This window comes from Coenobita brevimanus, chromosome 42 (genome assembly GCF_032717465.1).
Source record: "Coenobita brevimanus isolate Jiangsu-jjx chromosome 42, ASM3271746v2, whole genome shotgun sequence".
Lineage (NCBI taxonomy): Eukaryota > Metazoa > Arthropoda > Malacostraca > Decapoda > Coenobitidae > Coenobita > Coenobita brevimanus.
Window position 1 is genome coordinate 4,631,299 of NC_136995.1, and position 25,792 is coordinate 4,657,090.

A 25,792-nucleotide genomic window follows, 5' to 3' on the forward strand; every position below is an offset into this window, starting at 1 on the left:
CTCGGATGTTTTCCATAATGGGGAATATCTTTCCGCTGTTCTGCCCAAGTGGTGTCATGCTCTAGTACCCATGACATCCTATCCCTCGATTCCTCCCATCCTATGATCAGCCAGTGAGTGGTGCCCCATTACTCCTATAAGCTTTGCCAACAGGATGACTCAGCAATATTACACACTCAGTCAGAGAGGACTTCGGATGGAGCTGCTGAAACAACAGTCAACAGGCTACCGCCTAGCTAAGTGTATTATTTGCAGTATTGGTCAAAGCTCATGTCCTTATTGCAAAATGAGTGAGTAAGATGAAACAAAATAAGCAGAGTACTTTCTGTAGGAAAAAAAGTCGGAAAAAAAAATAAAATAAGTGGCAGATGAGAAACTAGTGACAGTGGCAAAAACAGCTGGCTGACTAGTGCTGATGCAGTAGATAACTCAGTTGGGCATAAGACTTGTAACAATGGCATCCTTAGACAAACTAGGAAAGAGAGATAAAAGTAAAAAGGATCCCTTCTGTTCTGAATTGGTAGATGTGGAGGAATTTAAAATGTTAGCAGAAAGAGGTAAGAAGTTAGAGGAAGAATTCTTAGAGATTAAATGAGAGTTACAATATGAGAAGGAGGAAAAAAAAAAAAAATTTAAAAAAGGAATGAAGACCTGACAGAGTTGACCCCCCAAAATTTTGAAATATGTAAAATGTCAGTAGAAGTATATGATTTTAAAAACAAAATAAGAAAAATGAGTATGGGAGTGGTAAACCACCAACAGATGTTAAGAAAAAAGGAAAAGGATGAAGAAGTAATAAAACAGACAAACAACGTTTTATAAAAGAACAAAGTGTTTGACGAATCTATTGAAGCTATTTGCACAGTAAAGAATGAGGTGAAAACAACTTATGCTTAGACTCAGAAGGAAAAGAATGAAATAAAGGGCAGACTGATCACTGATCCAATAGGGTTTGGAAATGTAAACATCAGGGTGGAAGTTAAGGAAGTAATAAGGAAAAATCCAAAATTACCAAAGGAAACAGTTGACATGAACAAATCAGTAATAATAGTTGACAAGAAAGTGGAAGAAATAAAGAATAGAGTAATCATAGACAAAACTGAAATGAGCATTATCATGAAAATTTTAATAAAGTAATAGAGGGAGCATCAGAAAAAGATACCGAGATATTTCACAGAGTAAAACATGGAAGTGGTAAACACCAACCAATAAAAGTAACATTCCAGAGCTCAAATATAATGGAAGATGTAATGAGAAATGCCAGAAAACTACATGAAGAGGAAGAAATGAAGAACATATGGATAAGGAGATGCTTAAACAAAGAAGATAGGGAAATACTGAAGAAAAAAACTTGAAGAAGCAAAAAGGAAAAATAATGAGAGAACTGAGGAAGAAGAAACACATTTTTTTCTTCAGGATAGTAGGGCTGCAAGTGAAGAAGTGGCATATAAACAGAAGAGCCAGTTAAATGACAAAATAGTACACCAGGCAGAGAGAAAATATAAAACTAGTAAAATGAAAATATTATGTTCAAATGTAGATAGTTTAGTTTCCAAATGGAGTTAAAAGATACAAGACAAGAATCCTCAGATAATGTGTCTTACATACATGAAGTTAAATACTTGTATAACAAATGGTACATTAAATATAGAGAACTATAATATATGGAAGAAAGGTAGAGAAATTAAGCAAGGGGGAGGAGTAATGATACTAACAAGTAAAGAACTGCAAACAATGCAGATGTATGTAAATTTACCAGAATCAGTAGAATTAATTGCAGTAGAAGTAAAAACCAAATAAGGACACATGATTATAGCAATGTAAGGGGAGCAAATGATGAGGTGAAAGAGAGAGAGATTGTCCAGGTGCTTGAGGATGTGAAAGTGGATGTATGTGGAATAACTGAAACAAAATGGAGAGGAGAAAGTGTGAGAGAATGGGAGTATGGATGGGGTATATGTGCAGGAGTAGGTGAGAATGAGAGGGCAAAGGAAGGAGTATGTATAGTTGTGAGTAAAAGATGGAAGAGGAGCATAAGACAGTATGGATCAGTTGGATCAAGGATTGTGTGGGTAAAGTTGAAAGTTGGAATACAAATGTGGGCCATTGTGTGTGTGTATGCGCCAACGCAAGATCGTGCTAGAAGAGTGAGAGAAGAGTTCTGGACAAATGTAGAAGTGTGCATGGAAAAGTTTGGAAGGAATGACAGAGTGTTTTTGATTGGTGATATGAATGGTAAAGTTGGGAATGTGAAGGTGGATGGAATAGTTGGTGAGTGGGGTGTGCCTGCTGAGATAGATGAGAATGGCAGTGCATTAGTGGACATTTGTGCTGGGAGGGGGTTGGTGATAGCCAATACCCTCTTCAGGCATAAAATGATCCACAGGTATACATGGCGAGTGATGAGAAGGGTGGGTGGTGAATTGAGTGAAAGGAAGGCAATGATTGATTATGTGTGTGTGGATGAAAGGATGCGAAGATGTATATTGGATGCAAGAGTTTATAGAGGTTGGGGGAGTGGACTTTCTGACCACTACTTGGTGGTGGCCAGAGTTAAAGTTCAAGTAAGATGGAGGAATAGAAGAAGGGAAAGACGAGAGGAAGGAGTAGTTGCAAGGAGAGTGGAAAGGTTACAAGAGGATGAGAAAAAGGCAGAGTATAAGAGAGAAGTGGAGGAACGATTGGGCAAATATGAGTTGGAGCAGATGGGGGACGTGGAAGGTGTGTGTAGAATATTTACAGAAGAAATATGTGCAGCATATGATGTGGTGTGTGGAAGGAAGAGAAGACGGAGGGGGGTGCAAGGAACAGCGTGGTGGACTGAAGAGGTGAAACGGGCTGTGGCACAAAAGAAGAAAGCATGCAATGAATGGATGAGAAATAGGGGCGTGGAAGAAGTTGAGAGGCGGAAGAGAGAGTTATATGTAGAAAGAAAGAGAGAGGTGAAAAGATTAGTAAGAGAGAGTAAGAAGAGAGTGGATGAGGAATTTGGAAGGAATTTGAGTGTAAAGTGGAGGGACTGTAAGAAAATGTTCTGGAAAGAGGTGAAAAGAGTAAGACAGGGTGGAAGTGAAGTTAGCAGGGGAGTGAAAGATAAAAATGGTAGATTACTAGTGGAGAAGGGAGAAAAAGTGAGCAGATGGAGAGAACACTTTAAGGAATTATTGAACGTGGAGGATGGAAGTAATGCGAGTATAAGTGGCTGGGGAATGGCTAGAAGAAGGAGGGAGGTGAGAAGACAGGAAGAAATCAGTAGGATAGAAGTTGTGGAAGCAATGAAGAAAGTTAAATCGGGGAAAGCCCCAGGAATTGATGGAGTGTGTGGTGAAATGCTGAAGCATGGGGGAGAGATAGTAGTAGAATGGATGTGGAAGATGTGCAGATTGGCCTGGGAGGAAGGTAGAGTCCCGGAGGATTGGAAGTCAGGTATAATTATTCCCTTGTACAAATGAAAAGGGGAAAAAGAAGTGTGTGGTAATCATAGGGGCATTTGTCTTCTTAGTATAATAGGAAAAGTATATGGTAGGATACTTATTGACAGAGTTAGAGAAAGAACAGAGAAATTAGTTGGAGAAGAACAGGGAGGCTTTAGGAAGGGAAGAGGTTGTGTAGATCAGATATTCATTCTCAGATCTTTAGTGGAAAAGTTTCTAGAGAAGGGAAAGAAGTTGTATGCAGCTTTCATGGATTTGGAGAAAGCATATGACAGGGTGGATAGACTAGGATTGTGGAAAGTGTTAAGAATATATGGAGTAGATGGGAAGTTGTTGAATGCTGTGAAGAGTATGTACGATGGTGCGAAGGCTGCAGTGCGTGTGGATGGTGAACTAAGTGAATTTTTCTCTTTGAAAGTTGGTTTGAAACAGGGATGTGTCATGTCTCCATGGTTGTTCAATCTGTACATGGATGGGGTAATAAAAGAGGTACAAGGTAGGGTAGTGGATGTTGGCGGGGCCCTGGTGAGAGAGGATAGTGTTTGGAAACTCCCTGTACTGTTGTTTGCAGATGATACCGTGTTGTTGAGTGAAGACGAAGGGGAGCTGCAAGGCTTGGTGGATGAGTTTGAGAGAGTGTGTAAGAAACGGAATCTAAAGGTGAATGTAGGGAAGAGTAAAGTGATGGTCTTTGAGAGAGGTGAAGTCAGTGAATGTACAGCGAGGTTGGATGGTGAGGAATTGGAAAATGTGAGTACGTTTAAGTACTTGGGTAGTGTGATGAGTAAGGATGGAGGTTTGGAGGGTGAAGTGCTTGAAAGGGTACAGCAGGGAAGAAAGGTTGCTGGTTCTTTGAAAGCAGTGATAAGAAACAGGGAAGTGAGCATGGAAGTGAAAAAGTTACTACATGACAGTATTGTGATACCAACTCTAATGTACGGAAGTGAAGCTTGGACGTTGTTGGAAGGACACAAGTCAAGAGTGAGAGCCGTGGAAATGAGTTATTTAAGAGGAGCCTGTGGAGTCAAATGGAGAGACAGGCTGACGAATGAGGATATAAAGAAGCGTTGTGGTGTTGATGTGGATGTGATAGGAAGCGTTATGAGGAACACACTGAGGTGGTTTGGCCATGTGGAGAGGATGGAGGGTGAAAGACTGACGAAGAGAGTGTATGTGAGTGAGGTGGAGGGGGAAAGAGGGAGGGGGAGGCCGAGGATGAGATGGAGAGATGGGGTGGAGAGGTATATGAGAGAGGGGGGTGTGAGTTGGGAGCAGGGGAGTGAAATGGCGGGGGACAGGGCGACTTGGAAGCGATTTGTTTGTGGCCACCCCAAACGGGATTGAGGCGTCTGGCAATAGATAGATAGATAGATAGATTATAGCAAGATTTTTTTTTTTCTGTATCAGCATGTAACATCCAGTACCAGGAAGAGAGGACTAGATGAGCCATCCTTATTAGATTTGGTGTCACAAAGCAAAAGGATTACGTTGAAAACATAATTTATTGTCCAACACTTGGAAAGAGTGACCATGTATTAGCTGCTATAATATAATTGTAGCATATGACAGAATTAATGAAGAGAGAAGTTATAAGAACATACTGAATTATAAAAGGGGAAACTATGAAGAACTACAGAAATATTTTAATGAAGTTAACTGGAAACAAGAACTGGCAGAAGCAGATGTAGACACACAGTACTTAAAATTCTGTGATATTTATGACTGAAGAGGTGAAACAGGCTGTGGCACAAAAGAAGAAAGCATACAATGAATGGATGAGAAATAGGGGCGTGGAAGAAGTTGAGAGGCGGAAGAGAGAGTTATATGTGGAAAGGAAGAGAGAGGTGAAAAGATTAGTAAGAGAGAGTAAGAAGAGAGTGGATGAGGAATTTGGAAGGAATTTGAGTGTAAAGTGGAGGGACTGTAAGAAAATGTTCTGGAAAGAGGTGAAAAGAGTAAGACAGGGTGGAAGTGAAGTTAGCAGGGGAGTGAAAGATAAAAATGGTAGATTACTAGTGGAGAAGGGAGAAAAAGTGAGCAGATGGAGAGAACACTTTAAGGAATTGTTGAACGTAGAGGATGGAAGTAATGCGAGTATAAGTGGCTGGGGAATGGCTGGGAGAAGGAGGGAGGTGAGAAGACAGGAAGAAATCAGTAGAATAGAAGTTGTGGAAGCAATGAAGAAAGTTAAATCGGGGAAAGCCCCAGGAATTGATGGAGTGTGTGGTGAAATGCTGAAGCATGGGGGAGAGATAGTAGTAGAATGGATGTGGAAGATGTGCAGATTGGCCTGGGAGGAAGGTAGAGTCCCGGAGGATTGGAAGTCAGGTATAATTATTCCCTTGTACAAAGGGAAAGGGGAAAAAGAAGTGTGTGGTAATCATAGGGGCATTTGTCTTCTTAGTATAATAGGAAAAGTGTATGGTAGGATACTTACAGACAGAGTTAGAGAAAGAACAGAGAAATTAGTTGGAGAAGAACAGGGAGGCTTTAGGAAGGGAAGAGGTTGTGTAGATCAGATATTCATTCTTAGATCTTTAGTGGAAAAGTTTCTAGAGAAGGGAAAGAAGTTGTATGCGGCTTTCATGGATTTGGAGAAAGCATATGACAGGGTGGATAGACTAGGATTGTGGAAAGTGTTAAGAATATATGGAGTAGATGGGAAGTTGTTGAATGCTGTGAAGAGTATGTACGATGGTGCGAAGGCTGCAGTGCGTGTGGATGGTGAACTAAGTGAATTTTTCTCTTTGAAAGTTGGTTTGAAACAGGGATGTGTCATGTCTCCATGGTTGTTCAATCTGTACATGGATGGGGTAATAAAAGAGGTACAAGGTAGGGTAGTGGATGTTGGCGGGGCCCTGGTGAGAGAGGATAGTGTTTGGAAACTCCCTGTACTGTTGTTTGCAGATGATACTGTGTTGTTGAGTGAAGACGAAGGGGAGCTGCAAGGCTTGGTGAATGAGTTTGAGAGAGTGTGTAAGAAACAGAACCTAAAGGTGAATGTAGGGAAGAGTAAAGTGATGGTCTTTGAGAGAGGTGAAGTTAGTGAATGTACAGCGAGGTTGGATGGTGAGGAATTGGAAAATGTGAGTACGTTTAAGTATTTGGGTAGTGTGATGAGTAAGGATGGAGGTTTGGAGGGTGAAGTGCTTGAAAGGGTACAGCAGGGAAGAAAGGTTGCTGGTTCCTTGAAAGCAGTGATAAGGAACAGGGAAGTGAGCATGGAAGTGAAAAAGTTACTACATGACAGTATTGTGATACCAACTCTAACGTACGGAAGTGAAGCTTGGACATTGTTGGAAGGACACAAGTCAAGAGTGAGAGCAGTGGAAATGAGTTATTTAAGAGGAGCCTGTGGAGTCACGTGGAGAGACAGGCTGACGAATGAGGATATAAAGGAGCGTTGTAGTGTTGATGTGGATGTGATAGGAAGCGTTATGAGGAACACACTGAGGTGGTTTGGCCATGTGGAGAGGATGGAGGGTGAAAGACTGACGAAGAGAGTGTATGTGAGTGAGGTGGAGGGGGGAAGAGGGAGGGGGAGGCCGTGGATGAGATGGAGGGATGGGGTGAAGAGGTATATGAGAGAGGGGGGTGTGAGTTGGGAGCAGGGCAGTGAAATGGCGGGGGACAGGGCGACTTGGAGGCGATTTGTTTGTGGCCACCCCAAACGGGATTGAGGCGTCTGGCAATAGATAGATAGATAGATATTTATGAAGCAGGAGTTCCCCACCAGAAGGAGAAAGTGAAGAGGGTAAACGAATGGTTTATTAACCCCTTAACCGCGGGGTGTCACTTTCATGACGCTTGGGAGCAAGGGATCATACCGCAGGGCGTCACTTTTGTGATTCTGTGTTATTTTGAATTCGCCCGGGCTTTCAAGTGGTGGCTTGTATCATCTATCAGTACTGCCAGTGTCCAACACTAGTCAGCACTCCTAATCTCATCTGTACTCCCATCCATTGTTGACAATTTAGCTATTTCTCCCCATTCTTGACTCCCCTCCCTACCCCCCCTCCATTACCCTATCCTCTCGCCTGCCTGGCCGTGCTACGCTAAGTAAATCTTCCCTGGAATTTTTCACTGATTTCATCCATTGAAATAAGCCCTATGCCCTATTCTTACACCAAATAATATATACAAGAGAGAAATAAGGTAAGTGAGAGTGCCATACACCTAGAATTGGCTAATTATCACCTGACAACACCTCACGTGCACTCGTTCGCTAATTTTCGCTGTTTATTTCCCATTGAAATATGCTGTATCATCTATTTTCGTAATAAAAATATACAGTATATAAGAAAGGAAGGGAGAAGCCTAAGTGATATTTACATTCACCTGGAACTACCTACAGTAATTTATAATGTATTGTCTAGATTTCCTGCCAATCATTTCTCTGCTATATATTAGCTGCTGTCAAGAGACTGACATTGGCAGTATTGCATTTCCCTAGGTAGGCCACCACCCCGGCCCACCCTTATCAGTTCACTGTCATCTTCCAATGTGAAGGTACGTCTGTTTGCTCCTGCTAACTTCAGCCACTTTTCACCCCCATGCAAAGGGCCTTGTGATCTTTACCCCCTACTAAACCTCGTGTGGAAAGAGTTAAAGGGCTGACAATTGATAAAAGAGTGACTACGATCTTTCTGTTGAGTAAAACAGTGCAAGTGGAATTGTAAATAATGTGTAAACAGGAAATGAAAGTAATGAATGTAAATATACATGAACAGTGGAAAATAGTTTTATAAGTTACTTCAAGTGACAGTGCATAACACAGTGTAAATAAAATAGAAATGTAAATAACGTAAATAAAATAGAGAACGTAATTAGAAATGTAAATGAGTAGTAGTATAAGAATACGAGTATATACCCTAGGAGTAATGAAAGTGAAAGTTTCACTCTAGCATGTATGAATACTGTGAGTTATGAGAGTGAAGGTGAAAGTGACATTCACTCTCAATGCTAGTATACACAACGAGAAAGTGAATGCTACGTATTTTACTGAAAGAAATTGAATCCCTACAGTGACAATAAACTAATACTACTGAAGGAAATTTATGGATAAAGACTGTAGATATATATAAGTGTTATATAGTAATAGAAATATAAAGTGTGAGGGGTTTTATGAATAATAAATGACAGAATACCAAGAGCGAACTAGCGCAAGTGGGAAGGTCATACGCACTCGTAATTTTCATTGCTTTCCCAGTGTTTTTTTTTTTGGCGTATGGATCCCAAACTTCTTGATAATCATAGAGTAGTGTTTATAGTGTTAATATCTGGCTGTGGTAATCATATTACGGGTTGTCGGGAAGTGTAAAGTGGAGACTTCGTTACCCAACTTCAGGGGTCTCCACAAGTCCTATGGTAATCGACGAAGGCTCAACAAACATCCCAGGAGAAAGCTGAAGGTATGTGCCATAAGCATATTTAATTTTAATATTCTAGGACTAATAACAGATTTTTGGCAAATATTTTTTGAGAGTCTGTCGGAGCCTGAATAACCCCGCCGGACACGCAAAACATTGGGAAACATGTCCGCGGTGTAAGGGTTAATCAGTGTGTAAAAGCCAAAGAAAAAGAGACCTATTATGGAATAGATATGGAAGACATAGCAGTGAACAAGCATATGAGAGATATAAAGAGGCAAGAAATGATTAAACCAGGATCAGAAGGGAAACTCAAATGATTTTTGAAAAAGACATTATTAAAAGTAAAGACCAACCAAAACTCTTTTACAGCTATATAAAAAGCAAAAGTAAGGTCAAAGATAAGATACAGAGTAGGGTTGACAAAGGTAAGACCTATGTTAAGGAGGAAGAAATTTGCAAAGTTCGTCATTTTTGTCATCATTTTCATTTTTGAAGGCACCAACATGTTTGCATGCATCTGCCTTGGTCACCTAATGGCGGCTCTCCATGCTGCTCGATTTCTGGCAGCTTTCCTATTTAGTCCCTTAACCCTGAAGTCACACTCAGTGACCTCATCCCGGGTCTTTTTTGGTCTGCCTCTCACTACCCCATCCCCAACATTAACACTTCTCACATTCTGCACCCAATTATCATCCCCCATCCTCTCCTCATGCCCAAATCATCCCAGTCTACCTCTCCTCAGCACAACACCAACACACTCCAATCCTATCCTACCTCTCAACTCTTCCATACCTACCCCCCACCCCCCCAAGGCCTTGCACTCAAGAACACACAGCACATCCACCTAATCATTGCCATTTCTGTATGTTTGAGCCTGCGAATATTCTCTACCTTTACTCCCCAGGTCTCACTGCCATACAGCATTACACTCCTAACAGATACTACATACAATGATCCCTTAGCACATAGGGAGAGCCCTCTCAATGTCAGGAGAGGCAGAAGCTCGCTAAACTACTTCCAACCACTCCTCACTTTAGCCAGAGCTAGCTCGTGCCCTGCCTCCAGCACATAACAGGTCTTCCAAATAACAAAACTCTTCCACATATTCAAGAGACTCACCAGCAAGTTCAAACCATTCCATCCATCCATTCATCATCCAGTCCTATGTCGCTCCATGAGGAAGGTAGGAACCCGGGGCTAGGCAAGTTGGTCCTGACATTGAAGATGAGAGTGACCAGCCTCACTTATCCCAGAGTGGCATTATGTGAGCAATAAGCCTCAACCATCCCATGGATATAAACCTACATAGGCTCAGTCCAATTGGAGTACCTTAACCTGTGTACTGTGAGCCACAGTTCAGGCTGAGAAGCGCCACGTTGCGAACCACAGCTTAGGCTGTTGAAACCTTCCAGTGGCCATTCATCACCGCTAACTACTCCACCCCTATGCAAACTTACGCATGGTGCTGCGCAAAGACAGAGAAAGAGAGAGATTTTTGCTTTTTCATCAGGTGATGTCCTGGATGTTTATCTTCAAGTTTATAATAAACAAAAACTAAAAAATAAAAAAAAGTTCATTTTCTCACTATTCCCCAATGCTAACTTATGCATGGCACTATGCAAAGACAGAGAGATTTTTTTTTTTTTTTACCAGATGATACCCTGGATGTTTATATTTAAATTTATAATATATCTATCTATATACTACATACAGACCTAGACTACTTCCCCCAAAGAAAGGAAGGTAGCCGAGGCAGGACGACACACTCCCAATTTACTCATCCGCGCACACACACATTCATTTGCATCTTTGCCACAAGGGGAGAGAAGACAGATCCTCACTGCACCACACCGCCTGAGGGTCAACTGTGCAGTGCAGTCAGCAACATTCGCAGCAGGGCCCGACAGCAGAGCTGGTTTACCCCTGCCACATCATAATGGACCCATCCCCTTACTTGCACCTGACCAGATCAGCTTACCAGACCAAATGCAGGAGAATGTCCCCTCAGGGCTGCATCATCATTTATTCAGTCACAATTTCTCTCCAGTCATTCCTATCATGCGCAGCCACTCTTCCTTGCTCAACAGACATCCCTCTTGCATGCAATGCTCTCTTCTCACTGTCCATCCATCCTATTCGTGGTCTTCCTCTCAGCCTTACACCTCTCACATCTGATCCAGTTATCTTTTTCACCAATTACTCATCATCCATTTTCTCCATATGCCCAAACCATCACAACACCCTCTGCTCAACTCGATCAGCCATCTCCTGCACAACTCTCGTTCTCCTTCACACTTCATTATTTCTCACTCAATCCATATGCATCACTCCACACGTACTTCTTAGACATCTCATCTCCATTACATTCTAAGTTTTCCTCTCTGCCACACTCACATTTCACGTTTCAGCCCCATATAATGCAGTTGGTACCACAGCACCCTCATACAACCTTCTCTTTACATCCATTCTAAGCGCATGACATCTAAACACTTTTTTCATTCCTCCCAGCACCATTCCTACTTCATTCGTTTCAAAACTTCACTTCTGCATCTATTCTTCTATCCACAGCAACATGTGACCCCAAATACTTAAAACACTATACCTCCTCAAGCAACTCACCATTCAGACATAAACTAAACAAAAATAAACAAAAACTAAACCAAACCTTAAAAAAAAAAAAAAAAAAAAAAAAAAAAAAAAAAAAAAAAATTGCACTCCATGGGGTGGGATAAAAAAAGGTAATTGCATAGTCCACAGGTTAATTACGCACTGAACCACTAGCTGCCCTGATTTGGTTATGTGGTTACCACCCACCATAATACATGGTTTCCTGGTGTACAGGAAACCATTTGGCTTGGCACTCAGCATAAAGTCACCCATAGGCAGAGGGAAGAGGAAAGAATGAAGGAGAGAAGACTGAAGAGGGAGTGTAAAGTCACCCATAAGCAGAAGAAAGAGGAAAGGATGAAGGAAAGACAGAAGAGGAAGGATGGAGGAGAGGAAAGGGCAGAAACCCAAAGCAGCCCTACATCGAGTGAGTGGATGGTGAGCACCCCCACTTCAAACCTTTCATGCCTGGCAATATCCACATGCTCTTCCCAACACACCGCACACATGAAATCAGCATTATCTTGCAGTCTACCTCTAATACCACAAAATCTTTTATGCATCCACTTATCACAAACACTGCACAAAATGGAATTACTGTACTTCCCACGCCCTTGTGACAAATTGCACATGGCCACTCTCCCTCATCTTTGACAGTACCACCCCTAGCCCTAGATACCATCACTTTTGTTTTACCTGCATTTACTCTTAAACCCTTGTGCCCAGTACCATCACTCCACTTCCTAAATATTTCCTCCACATCCCTTTCATTCTCTCTATCCAATACCAAATCGTCTGCATACAACATCTCCCACAGGAGTCCATTTCTGAAGTCACGTGAAAGGACATCAAGTACCATGATAAACAACAAGGGGCTCAGGAGTTACCCGTGATGCACACCATCATTCACGGAAAACTCAATACTCAAGTCTTCATTCACCCTTACCTTAGTGTGAGCACATACATGACCATAACAACCCTAACCAGCCACTCCTCGATCTCAGGCTTCCTCATTGTCCACCTCACCACCTCTCTAGGGACTGTGTCAGAGGCCTTCTCCAAATCAACAAAAGCATATTTTTCCTGAAGCTGGCGAGCAGTGAATATGGCATCAGTGTTCCCTTTGGTCAGCATAAACCCAAACTGCATATTGTCAATATTCACTCTTTCTCTACTCATACCTTCTAGAACTCTCAGATAAATTTTAATCAGTATTCATTGAAGAATGGCCATTTGAAATGGATGAAATTATATAAGCAACACCACACAAAACGGGAAACATTTATCTTGATAAAAGAGAAATTGAAGATGAAATGAAAAATTACGATAAACAGAAAACAAATGGACCAGTTGAAATATCTTATTGGGTCCTAATTAAGAGAATGTGCAGAAGAATTAAGCATGCCCATGCAGTTAATATTTCAAGTCATTAAATCAAGGCCAGTTACCAGAAATATGGAAAAAGGCTAACGTTTAAAAAATGCGATAGACAGTGCCTATTGAACCACAGACCAGTTTCACTTACTAGTGTTGTAAGCAAAGTAATAGAGAAGTAAAGAGATGGGTAAAACACTTAGAAAAGTATGAAATGTTATCGGAAGGGCAATTTGTGTTTAAAAAAGAAAAATCATGCATAACAAATCTTGTAAGTTGCCATGACAGTGGCAGAATAATGCAAGAAAGAGATGGATGGATAGACAGTATATGCATAGACTTCATAAAAGCTTTTGACAGAGTTCCTCATGAAAGGTTACTATGGAAACTTGAATACAAAAGAGGTGTCCAGGCGAACCTACTGCAGTGGATTCGGGACTTTCTAAGGGAAAGGAAAATGAGAACAATATTAAGAGGAAAGTAATTGTCCTGGAGAAAGGTGACAAGTGATGTCCCACAGGGTATATATATATATATATATATATATATATATATATATATATATATATATATGATATGAATGATAACATCAGAACAGAGTGTTAGATGAATATGTTTGCTCTTGATGCCAAAATACAAAGAACAATAAAAAATGAGAACTCATGTAAGGAAGTACAAAAAGATCCAATAAAAATTATATGAATGGAGTCATAAATGGCGGATGGACTTCAGTGCAGAAAAATGCCATGTAATAAAATTGGAGAGAGTGTAATGAGGTCTAACTGGGACTGTATACAGTACTAGGGAGTAACAGTTTACAGGTATTTGACAAGGAGAAAGACTTAGGAGTAATTTTCAATAGCAGACTATCACAGAAGACCATATAAATTAAAAAGTAAGGAACATGTATAACCTGTTAGTGAATATGAGAGTAGCCTTTCTATACATCAGTGAGGAGTTGGTAAAGAAGATAATTACATCATTCATAAGACCAACACTTGAATATGCATCAATGTAATGGTATGGAACCCACACTTGAAAAAGCATGTTGAGAAGATTGAGAAGGTACAGAGAGCAGCCACAAGATGGGTGCCAAGCCTAAGAGATCTCAGCTATGAAAAAAGACTTGATAACCTAAAATTACCAATATTAGAAGAAAGAAGAAAAAGAGGTGATATGAGCATGCTATATAAATGTGTTGAAAAAGAAAAGATAGACATTAATGTATATATAGCACCTAGACAGTCATCTTCATCAGGACATAACAAGAAATTATATAAGAAAAGATTGAAGAATGATGTGAGAAAAGTCAGCTTTCCAGACAGGGCAATAGACCAGTGGAATATATTACTGGAAGAAGCCTTGTGTGCCAAAAACATTCACAGTTTTAAAGAAAAGTACGGTAAAATTGTGTAAGACAGGAGTAACAACCAGCTTGACTCAATCCTGTAAAAATACAGTTAGGTAAGAAACACACACACACACACACACACACACACACACACACACACACACACACACACACACACACACACACACACACACACACACAGTGGGGAGGCAGGCATAACAGCTTTAATAGTATAGATTACAGGATGAGTAGGACAGCCATACATATCATGTTACACACACACACACACACACACACACACACACACACACAAAAGCCAGGGGGCATAGCAGCTTTAATAATATAGATTAGTCATACAGGATGAGTAGGACAGTCATGCATGTCATACTGATATCACTTTTGTCAGTAGTGTGCCCCATGTAGATGAACCTTCACTATTTCACTATTTTCAGGGTGTCAGAATAGTGATGATTGTGTTGTCTACATGGTGGTGATGGTGGTTGTGGTGGGTGCTGGTGTCTGAGTGGCAGTGATAGTTGTGTCTGGTTTGTGATGGTGTTATGGTGTTGGTTTCTGGGTTGTGGTTATGGTGGTGGTGATGGTTGTTGTGGTGGCAGGGTGAAGGTGCTGGTGAAAGTTGTGGCGATGATGGGGTCAGGCTGGTGATGATAGGATGAGGGTGGTAGTGAGAATTGTGATGATGATGATAGGTTCAGGGTGGTGGTGGCAGTGTATGGGTGGTGGTGGTGGTGGTGGTGGTGGTGAATGGTTATAAGGATACAGTACATCCCCGTAGTACTTGCCTATATGGGCAGCAGATGTGCTTGCGTACTAGGATTTCGTGTACTAGGAATACATAAACTAATGGGGAAATTAACATATGGGCAGCACCCCCCTCTATCAATGACCTTTTTGACCTGTTTAAGGGAAAATACCTAAGACATACACAGCACAGTACTTAAGATATAACTGAAATAACAAGAATATGGCTGCTCACCTTAATTAAAGAAGACAACAGGCTTGATGGACATAAGAAGGGGTTCCAAGGCAGGGTGAGGCACTTAGTGTGCATCCCTGCCACACCACCTGCCTCACCAACCTCCTCATCAACACTTTCACGAGCCACCTCACTCACTTCTTCCATGAATCCTTCAGAGTCTATTGATGACACCACTGACATCATCTCATCCTCTAGTTCCTCCTGAGGAATTGGCTGTGCAGAAGAAGGCACTGCTTCCTCGGATTCCTGAATTTGTGGTGGCCGCTGAACGTAATGGGTGATGAGGGTGGCGCGTAGTGGAGATGCAGGTATCGCTCTCGGGGTTCACACTGGAAAACACCGGTTTGGGGCAGTCTTTTCCTGCCGTCTCGTTTCGTGTGGGTGTAACTCACTCACTTTGGTTAGGAGAATATTAAAAACAGGTCCTTACACACTAGGGGTTTCGCGTACTTGGATTTCACTTACTAGGGGGATGTACTGTATCTAGGTGGTTGTGATGTGTTTTTGGTGATGATGTTGGTAGCTGGGTGGTGGTGGAAAGGTGTCTGGGTGATGATGATGGATAGAAAGATAGATAGATATGTAGGTACATTCAAACAGCTACCTGAGGTTACTGTACAAGGTTCAAAAAGATCAAAGCAACAGTTAGGAGTTCACAGCTATGTGGAGGTGCATAGAATTTTAGGTTTTACTATTACACAAATTGAACACCTTGGGGAGAAACCAAGCAGCTTTCTTTATCTTTTCCCTTGCATCAGTTTATAGAAATATTACAGCTTACTATAAATACATAAACACCAAAAATGAGCATACTCTTGAGTTTTAGTATAATTTACAAACATCTGTAAACACACACATGCATGAAAACAAAACAGTTCATATAAAAATATGTTCTAGTGGACTGGAGTGCCAGGGGAGCATGTACCCTCACCCCCCCCCTCCCCAGTTCCATCCCTGCTCAGTGCCGAGTGTTTGGTGTTAACAAGAATGAAATAAACTGTTATTGTATTTGTGCAGTGGCAGTATCGTAACCAATGAGGTCTTGCCTAAGTGACATATTTGCTGCTGCTATAAAACTCGCATTGGGAAAAGCTGTCAATACCATCTCAGCACTTTTGCGGCACTTCGGTTTGGGTTACCTTTCCTAGAAGGGTAGTCAAGTCATGCCCCACCTGCTCATGGTGACCTCGCAGACACCCTGTTTTTTTTTTTTTCATTTCTGTTCTTTGTATTTTTTTTGGTTTTCATTTTTTTCTCTCCTAAATTAGGGTGACACAAACGGGGGCGGCGCTGCCTGGGTTTATCCCGGGTAGTATTGTATATACTTTTTGCTGTTGTTGTCGTTTTGATTTTGTTTTTGTTCTCCTCTACCATGAGCAAACAACACCAGTGCCCTCACTGCAGTAGGTCTGTAGCAAAAAGTGTACATGCACTGAAGTGCGTCTACTGCAGCTTGTGAAAGTATGGATGCAAGTGACTATCCATTTATGAAGAAGAGCCACCAGCTGGGCTTTTGCTGGCTGTGTAGCCAATGTGCTGCACCAGCAGACGAGGTCTTGGCTGGTGGAGGAATTAGCATAACCAAGAAGGAGTTTGAAGATAAAGTTATTTGGCCAGTCTTTCAGGCAATTAGAGATGTTTCAAACAGATTGGAGGCACTAGAGACCAAGGTCTCATCACCAATGGCTGTCACGCAAGATCAGGCCAAGTCATCAGCAGATGCTATTCGCGGGTCTCTTCTTGGGGGAGGGAGGGATCTGCCTGGGGGTGTGATTGTGATCAGTGTTCATGGCCAGAAAATAGCCATTCATAGTCAGCATGTATTGATTGTGAAACCAAAGAGCAGTGCTGATGCCCTGACAAATCAAATGAGACCAGAAGACATCAGAGGTGTACTTAACTCGGAACCAGTTGATAGCTATCTTAAGACCAAGGCTGGTTGACTGATAATGAAGTTTCCGTCAGCTGAGGCCAAAGGTGAAGCAACTCCGGTCCTGAGTGATCATTTTGGCTCTGAGGGCACTTTTTTGCATATCAGAACCAAAGAAAATGTTGCCAAAAATGACCGTGACAGGCCTTTCCTCTTCCTTTGCAACTCTGACATCATCCCAAACATTCTGAGAAAAAATGATAATGCTAGTTGATCGAGGTTGTACCCTCAACCTTCTCTTCACAAGAACAAGGAATGACACCAAAACTGCTGTCTTGAAGATGTCGCCAGAGGTGAGATCCTCCATTGTAGAACAGGGCAATTGTATCTGTGTGGATCTTACAAGATGCCACGCTTTTGATAGATTCTGGGTTACACAATGTCATCACTGTCAGGGCTTTGGTCACACATCTGAGGGATGTTCTAGAAAAAAATGATAAACCTAAATGTGTCTTTTGTGCTGGAACCCATAAATCTAAGGATTGTAGCAGCAGAAATTCTCCCAAATGCATCAACTGCTCTTCCTTAACCCTTTAACCGCGGGTGTCATCTCAGAATGACATTGCAAAAACTGGACCAAACCACGGGTGTCATCTCAGAATGACATTGCAAAAACTGGACCAAACCGCGGGTGTCATCTCAGAATGACATTGCAAAAACTGGACCAAACCGCGGGTGTCATCTCAGAATGACATTGCAAAAACTGGACCAAACCGCGGGTGTCATTCTCGAATGTTTGTGAATATTTTGAATACCCCGCGTTTTTTCCATGCGCCAATTGTTTCAAGGGAGAGTAGCTATTAAGTTCTTTCACTCCAGCTGACCCCCACCTCCCTCCTCCCACCCCCCGGGCCCCCACCTCCCACCCCCCGGGCCCCCCACCCCACCCCTGACCAACACACATCAGTATCTGTCCAGCTGTGTGAGTGACAACACCGCTGATGTGGCAGTGAAATGCGGACAATTATAGTGCCTTTTACCTGCCTCAGTGAACACAGAGTGGGTGTTTATCGTATGTGCAGTGTTCATATATGTTTATAGTATTATTATCAGAATGAGGTTGGCATTTGGTAATGGTGTGTGAGCGAAAAATAGTGATTACAACACCGCTGATGTGGCAGTGAAGTGCGGGCAATTACAGTGCCTTTTACCTGCCTTATTGAACACAGGGTGGGTGTTTATCGTATGTGCAGTGTTCATATATGTTTATAGTATTATTATCAGAATGAGGTTGGCATTTGGTAATGGTGTGTGAACGAAAAGTAGTGATTACAACACCGCTGATGTGGCAGTGAAGTGCGGGCAATTACAGTGCCTTTTACCTGCCTCAGTGAACACAGAGTGGGTGTTTATCGTATGTGCAGTGTTCATATATGTTTATAGTATTATTAACAGAATGAGGTGGGCATTTGGTAATGGTGTGTGAGCGAAAAATAGTGATTTTAGATTGCTCACTTCTAACGGCACTGCCCATCCAGTGATAGTCAACGAAATCATGAAACCTACATCATTGCAAAGCCGAAGGTTAGTACTTTCTAATGGTACCTTATTTTTTGCTCTAGATTTTTTCTGTGCAGAGTTATAAAGGTTTAAAGTTTGTTTACATTTTGGCTGAAACCCCCGCGGGAGAGGCCAGTCGGGGCAAAACAATGCCCGCGGTTAAAGGGTTAAGGCATCAAGATGCTAATTTAAATTCACAATTGGTTGCCCATTTCACATCAAGTAGAGACTGTCCAGTTATGATTTCTCATAGAAATAGATTGATTGAAAACGCAAATTTTGACCATTCAAAAAACTGACTTCGTCCCTCTTGAACCAGTTAAGGATAGGTCTTTTAAATATTCGTTTTATCCGTAATAAGATAGACTGTATTAATGAAACTAAATCAGCATGAGCTTGACAGTTTGTGCTTAACTAAAACCTGGTTGTATGAGTTTGATATTGATATTATTCGTAATGCATTGCCTAAGACACACTCTGTTATAAGTATTCCCAGGCCTGCTGCTGACCATCTGGGAGGAGGCGTAGCGCTCATCTACTCGGCAGCACTTGCAAACATTTCTCTCATTGACTCATACCTGACCCAATCCTCATTTGAATTTATGGAAATATTAATAAATTTTCATCAGAATACCATTAGAATTGCAATTGTATATCGACCAGGTCATCCAGGCACGGATTAAGGTTTTATGGAGGAGTTTGGGCAGTTTCTTGAAGTGTTTTCTCTTAAATCTGGTGGACTTCTTGTTTGTGGTGATTGCAGTTATTAGGTTGAACTGACTATGTCCCTCTTGAACCAGTTAAGGATGGGTCTTTTTAATATTTGTTCTGTCCATAATAAGATAGACTATATTAATGAAACTCTAAATCAGCACGAGCTTGACATTTTGTGCTTGACTAAAACCTGGTTGTATGAGTCTGATATCGATATTATTCGTAATGCATTGCCTAAGACACATTCTGTTATAAGTATTCCCAGGCCTGCTGCTGACTATCCGGGAGGAGGCGTAGCACTCATCTACTCGGCAGCACTTGCAAACGTTTCTCTCATTGACTCAGACTTGACCCCATCTTCATTTGAATTTATGGAAGTATTAATAAATTTCCATCAGAATACCATTAGAATTGCAATTGTCTATCGCCCAGGTCATCCAAGCACAGATCAAGGTTTTATGGTGGAGTTTGGGCAGTTTCTTGAAGTGTTTTCTCTTAAATCTGGAGGACTGCTTGTTTGTTGTGATTGCAGTTATTGGGTTGACAGTCCAGACTCAAAACCATTTTCTTCAGAATTCCTTGAGTTGATCACCCAGAACAATTTTCTCAATCATATGAGTAATCCAACTCATGGCTCAGGACATATACTTGACTTGGTCTTGTCCCCTGTTGGTTGCAGGCATGTATCAGATGTGGAGGTTGACTCAGTTGACCCCCTCATCTCTGATCATGCTCTGATCACTCTTAGTTTTGATGTCCCAAAATCCCCTTCATATAAAAAGGTCATCAGGTTCAGAAATTACAGGAATGTTGACTGCCAGTTGATGTGTCTTGAAATTGATCAGTGTTTAAACTACAGTAATCCCGCATTGTTCGCTGATTTTATTTCTACAGTTTTGCCCTCTTGCGGATTTTCTTAGCAATAATAAGTTTAACGTAAATATCCTTGAATATATGAAAAACAAAAAATTTGAAATTCCTTCCGCTTCCAATTGTAGCACGGTAAACTCACGCCACCCTCTGTCCCTTTCCCACGGCCCCTCTGCCCCGCATCCCTCAGTCCACGCTTGCCTGCCTGCCTCACCTGCTTGGTGCACTTGTAACCGCGCTGTGGTACAAGCCTCGTGCCTCCCACGTGCTCTCCACATGGCCCCAGAACGTAAGCCAGCCTCACCGAGGCTAATAATACAATAAGTAAGAACTCCAAAGTGACAAAACGATCAAGAAAAGTTATCACCTTAGCAGAGAAAATTGTGTTATTGGACAAGCTAAGAAGTGGCATGAGCTACGCCGCATGTAGTCGTGAGTATGGAGTGAATGAGTTGACAGTGCATTACATTAAGAAAAGTGAAAAAGAAATAAGATATGCAGTTGCTAGCTGTGCATCAACGTCAGCAAAGGTGTCTCAACATGTTCGTGATAATGCTCTAATTAAAATGGAAAATGCGCTGAACATATGGATAGAAGATCTAAACCGCCGACATATTCCTGTTGACACAAATTTGATCAGAGAAAAGGCCAAGGATTTATACAGTCATTTCAGTGATGGAGAGAGAGATGGGAAGCACACATTTATGGCTAGCAAAGGCTGGTTTGAGAACTTTAAGAAGAGATTCTCACTCCATAATCTCAGGATTACTGGCGAATCAGCCTCTGCTGATCATATGGCAGCAGAAGCGTATCCAGCAGAATTTGAAAAATTAGTGAAGGACAAAGGGTATCTGCCGGAACAAGTTTTCAATGCCGATGAGACTGGGCTGTGGTGGAAAAAAATGCCCAGCAGAACTTTTATATCTTGAGAGGAGAGACAGGCACCTGGTTTTAAAGCTCAGAAGGACAGAGTATTGCTGCTATTCTGTGGGAACGCAGCTGGTCATATGATCAAGCCTATGCTGCTATACAGGGCTAAAAAACCACGTGCACTTAAAGGGAAAGACGTAAATCAGCTGCCAGTGTTTTATCGTGACAACAAGAAAGCGTGGATGATGGCAGCATTGTTCAGTGACTGGTTCCATAACTGTTTTGTTTCCGAGGTTGAAAGATACCTGAAGGCAAAGGGGATAGACTTTAAAGCACTGCTGATAATAGATAACTGCCCAGGTCACCCTGAATCAATTAAATTTGCTCATCCTAACATCGAGGTAGTTTTTCTACCAAAGAACACCACATCACTCATTCATTCACTTGATCAGGGCATCATTGCTGTTTTCAAGGCAAAATACGTGGCACTAAGCTTTGCCATGATTAGACAAGCTATAGAAGGTGGAGATAACATCAAAATGTAGTGGAAGAAATTCAACATAGCCAACTGTATCATGTTAATTCAACAGTGCCATGAAGAACTCTGTGCTAGCTGCATCAACTCCTGTTGGAAGAAATTGTGGCCTTCAGTCGTGAATGACTTTTGCAGGATTCCTAACTGCTGATGCTGAAATTGTTAGAATTAAAAATCTCTCGAGGACTGTCGGAGGTGAAGGGTTTTCTGACTTGCAAGAAAATGAAATTCGGGAGGAACTGCTGGGGAATGTAGGAGAAGAACTAACAACACAAGAATTGGAAGAACTGCTCAATGAAGAAGAGAAAGATGAAGAGGAAGAGGAGTCTGGCAGAAATGATTTACCACAGGCGTGGACACTAGAAAAGCTTGGGGAAATCACTCGCAGTATGAGGCATACCATCTCTCTGCTAATGTTGTATGACCCATCGCTGGACAGGGCAATAAAAGTGAAGAATGGGATGAAAGCTGTGTTTGCTCCCTACCATGAAATAATGAAGGAGATGAAGCGTGAAAGGGAGCAACTTCCAATAACTATGTTTTTCTCGAAGAAAAACCAACGCAGCCCTGCGTCTGAACTGCCATCGAGATCTGGCAACTCATCATCTCCTGCCTCACCACGCATGGATGATTAACGCATGGAGGATGAGTCAGCTGATGATCCCTCTCCTAACTCCCCTGCCTCATCTGATGTCTCTGAGTGAAACTCATCTGTAACTGAAGGTATGTAAAGTGATAAAACAAACAGACATTAACTAAAAATATTACAGTACTGTACTTATAGACGTGAATTAAAGTGTTATGTAGTGCACGCTTTAAAAAAAAAAAAAATACGTACAGTACATGACACTGAGCAAAAAATATATTTGTTAGGTAACAAATTTAATAATTTCAACTTTACTTGTGGTGTAATGATTGAAAAATCATTTTGTCAGATTGTGAGTCTTCGAGTGGCGTTGGTGGCTGGCAGCGTAGATATAAATGGCTGGCAGTGGTCGGGGACAGGGTTGCCAGATTTTTTTTTATTGAGTTATCGTACTGATGTTTCAAAAATATCGTTTTTCCACCCAAATTATCGTACAAATATATCGGATGCCTGTGAAAATTATCGTATATTTTTACTGCTACTACTACACTACGCTCTACAGTAATATGATGATGATAAAATAAATGATGGAGTTCTTACCAACACAACGTGTCTTCAGTGGTGTTTGAAATTTATATAAACAACATTAGTCTCATGCAATAAAAAAGAAAAAAAATGGAAATTCATAAAAGTTCCAGTATATGTAATGGCTAATGTAAATACTGTATACAGCAGGTATCATTTAAGGGAGGTTTATATGACAATATTCAGTTTAGAAAAGTTGAATGAGTTCATCAAAATTTATTAAATAAAATAAACAATTCGTCTACACTATTTACAAATCACAGATTACACAAGATACTTTTAGGTAATTCTTTCTTGGTATCAAAATAAATATTTCTTTTACACTATATACAATCACAAAAATTCTTTAACTCTTCCTTTCTCGGTATCAAAATAAATGCCTCCTGAATTGCATTATATACAAATAATTAATTACCCGAAACTTTCATGGGAATATTTCTATTGACATTAAATAAGTCTCTCTTTGACACTTCATGGAAAAACTGAAGTAATGGTCAACCGTCAACGTGACTCGAAATGTGCCTGTACATTTCGTACAGTATAAGTACAACAAGCAAGCCTGGCTATCTCATAGACATAGTTACCCTGCATGCACTGAGGAAAATTACGATTTCTTATTTTACAGAGAACATACCATCTATTGAAAAGATTTACTCGATGAAAAGGCTTTTTCTCTACCTATCTATCTATCTATCTATAGCCCGACTCCCTAATCCCGCAAAGGGTGGCCACAGACAAAATGCCTCCAAGTCGCTTTGTCACCCACCATTTGACTACACTCCCCCCAACTCACCCCCCCCCTCCCTCATATACCTCTCAACTCCATCCCTCCACCTCATCCTCGATCTACCTCTCCCTCCCTACACCTCACCTACATACACTCTCTTAGTCAGTCTTTCATTCTCCATTCTCTTCACATGTCCAAACCACCTCAGTGTATTTCTCCTAATCTGCTCAACCACATCCACATCCACCCCACAGCATTCCTTCTCTTCTTCATTCGTCAGCCTGTCCCTCCACGTCACTCCACATGCTCCTCTCAAGTAACTCATTTCCACTGCTCCCACTCTTGACTTGTTCCCCTCTTGCAAGGTCCATGCCTCACTACATTCACAGTACACAGTACACTTCCTATTCAAAATTACCAAAATGGCGTCGATTAATCAAGCCTCGGAGTCCCCGGGGGGGGGGGGGACCATAAATGCCCCCGCCATCTGCCCCTCTCCCGGTGACAACTCGAGGTGCCTGGAACCACTGTCTGACTCTCTTCTTCTTCATTTCTGCAACATTCGCGGCCTTTCATCTAACTTTCGCTCTGTCGAACACCACCTCTCCTCCTCTAAACCTCACCTTCTTTTTCTAACGGAGACTCAGCTGTCTGAGGCAACCGACAGCAAACCCTTTTATGTATCCTCCTACTTTCTCTATACTCATTTCAAAGCCAAAGGTGGCTGTTGTGTATATATACGCAACGACCTATCTTGCTCTCGTGTTCCTGAACTTGATTCTTCTGAATTCTCCACACTCTGGTTTCAGCTTTCCTGTCATTCTCTGACTAAATATATCTGTGCTGTTTACTTATCCCCTAATTCTACTGACTATCAAAAATTCTTCGACTATCTTACTTCTACGATGGAACACATTCTGTCCATTTCTCCTTTCTCTGAAATCTCCATTCTTGGAGATTTCAATGTTCACCACCACCTTTGGCTCTCCTCTCCTTTCACGGATCCACCTGGTGAACAAGCCTACATCTTTTCTATCCTTAATGACCTAGAGCAGCTTGTACAGCACCCTACCCGTATCCCTGACCGCCTTGGAGAGAGCTCCAACATACTTGACCTCTTCCTCACAACTAATCCTTCTGCTTACTCTGTTAATCTTTTCTCTCCGTTGGGCTCCTCCGATCACAACCTTATTACCTTAACCTGTCCTATCACTCCGGTACGGCCTGTGGACCCTCCAGGGAAACGTCGTCTGTGGCATTTTGGAGCCGCGGACTGGGAGGCCCTCAGGCTGTACTTCTTTGATTTTCCCTGGAATGATTATTGCTTCCATGGCCGTGAGCCATCTGCGTGTGCCTTGCGCATTACGGAGGTTATTCTCTCGGGCATGGAAGCATACATTCCCTTCTCATATCCTTTGACTAACGCAAGAAAGCCTTGGTTTAATCACGCTTGTTCTAATGCTGTCTGCAACAAGGAGAGGGCCTACAAAAGGTACCGGAGCCAACCCACCCCTGAATCACATCATCCTTACGTTTCTGCCCGTAATCGTGCTAAGTCTGTTCTTCGCTCTACTAAAAATAATTTCATCCATACTAAATGCTCTCAACTCTCCAAATCGAATTCTTCCTGCTCCTTCTGGCACCTTGCCAAAAATCTTTCTAACAACTTTACCTCATCATCCTTCCCTCCTCTTTTCTACTCTGATGGTTCTGTAGCTATTTCTTTTACTGATAAAGCAGATCTCTTCGCACAGACTTTCTCCTCCAATTCCACCTTAGACGATTCCGGTGCTGTTCCTCCATCACTTCCCCCCTCTGACTTCCTCATGGCTGACATTAAAATTTCTTCAGTTGATGTATTTTCTGCCATCACTGGCCTCAGTACTAACAAGGCATATGGGCCTGATGGGGTCCCTCCTGTTGTTCTCAAGAACTGTGCTTCTGTGCTTACACCCTGCCTAGGCAAACTCTTTCGCCTTTGTCTGTCAACTTGTACCTTTCCTTCTTGCTGGAAGTTTGCTCTCATTCAGCCAGTCCCAAAAAAGGGTGACCACTCCCAACCCTCCAACTATCGTCCAATTGCTTTAACGTCCTGTATTTCAAAAGTTTTCGAGTCAATTCTTAATAGAAAAATTTTAAGGCATCTTTCCTATCACAACCTTCTTTCTGATCGTCAGTATGGGTTCCGTCAGGGACGCTCCACTGGCGACCTTCTCACCTACCTTTCAGACTCCTGGTCATCCTCCTTTCGGGACTTTGGCGAAAGCTTTGCCATTGCACTTGACATCTCAAAGGCTTTCGATCGAGTCTGGCATAAATCTTTAATTTCCAAACTGC

The 25,792-nt window shown here is 41.8% G+C and overlaps 1 protein-coding gene across 1 annotated transcript in view; it reads left to right on the forward strand.

Moving 5' to 3' along the window:
* Window positions 1–25,792, forward strand: part of Hsepi (D-glucuronyl C5-epimerase) — a 208,722-nt gene that overhangs the window by 28,361 nt on the left and 154,569 nt on the right. The gene's annotated exons all lie outside the window — the stretch shown is intronic.